This window comes from Tupaia chinensis, unplaced genomic scaffold (assembly GCF_000334495.1).
Source record: "Tupaia chinensis unplaced genomic scaffold, TupChi_1.0 Scaffold143602_1, whole genome shotgun sequence".
NCBI classification, from domain to species: Eukaryota; Metazoa; Chordata; class Mammalia; order Scandentia; family Tupaiidae; genus Tupaia; species Tupaia belangeri.
In genome coordinates this window covers 3,018,885-3,019,824 of record NW_006203448.1, presented here as the reverse complement: position 1 = coordinate 3,019,824, position 940 = coordinate 3,018,885, and positions in this window count along the sequence as shown.

The window sequence follows — 940 nt, the reverse complement described above, 5'->3', positions numbered from 1 at the left end:
CCGTCCCCCCCCCCCGCGCGCCGCTCCCGCGCCTCCCTGCGCGCTCCGCTCCCCTCCTGCTCCCCTCCCTCCCCCTCCTCTCGGACTCTCCCTGCCTTTTCTTGCCCCCCCGGCCTCTCCCCGACACACACACACGCGCACACACGCACGGACTTGGAGCGTTAACTCCACCTCCACCGAGGCCCAGACACCCCAGGCGGAGCTGGGCCCGGCACCCGGGCGGCTCCGACGGCGACGAACTGCCCGCCCCGCGGGGGCCCAGGGATCCAGGCCCGGTTCTGAACAAACTTCCTCCCGGGCGGACTCGCCCCAGCTCGCAGCGCGCGGAGGCTCGTGCCCGTCGGGCTCTGTGGGCGCCCCCGCCCGCCGTCGGGCGTCTCTGGGGAGCAGCGCGGCTCTCACGCCTCGCTCCCTGCTCAGGGCGCGGGTGAGCAGGGGTGGGGCCTGCGGGGTGCCCGCCCTGAGGGTCTCCCAGGTCTCATTCGGAGCCCCAGGACAAAGTCCGCCCGGACCCCAGGTCTCCAGCCCCCGGGGACCTCCCTGCTTCGGACCCCGACTCCCGAAGCCTGCCCCGAGGACGCCCAGCCCGAGTCCGCAGGTCCGTGCCCTGGAGCTCTTGGGCAAGGGCCACCCCGACGTCTCCCTGGCCCCGTGGCCGGTGGGCGGGATGGGGTCCCCAGCGCTGCGACAGCCGCGCGCACCGCGGTCGGGTACGAGCCGCTGGGTGCTAGACCCGCGCTCCCAGCAGGTCGGCCGCGCTCGGCAGGCGCCTCTGCCCCACCTACGGTTGGGGGCCGACTCGGGAGGGGGCTTCTTAGTCGCCCCTTCCCATTCGCAACACTTTTAAAAGCATTTAATCCGCCAGAGCAAGCTTCGGAGGTAATTGACAAAGTCCTTAATCTGCGCCTTAAGGAGCTGCTATTGTGGCTTCTGACCGCGA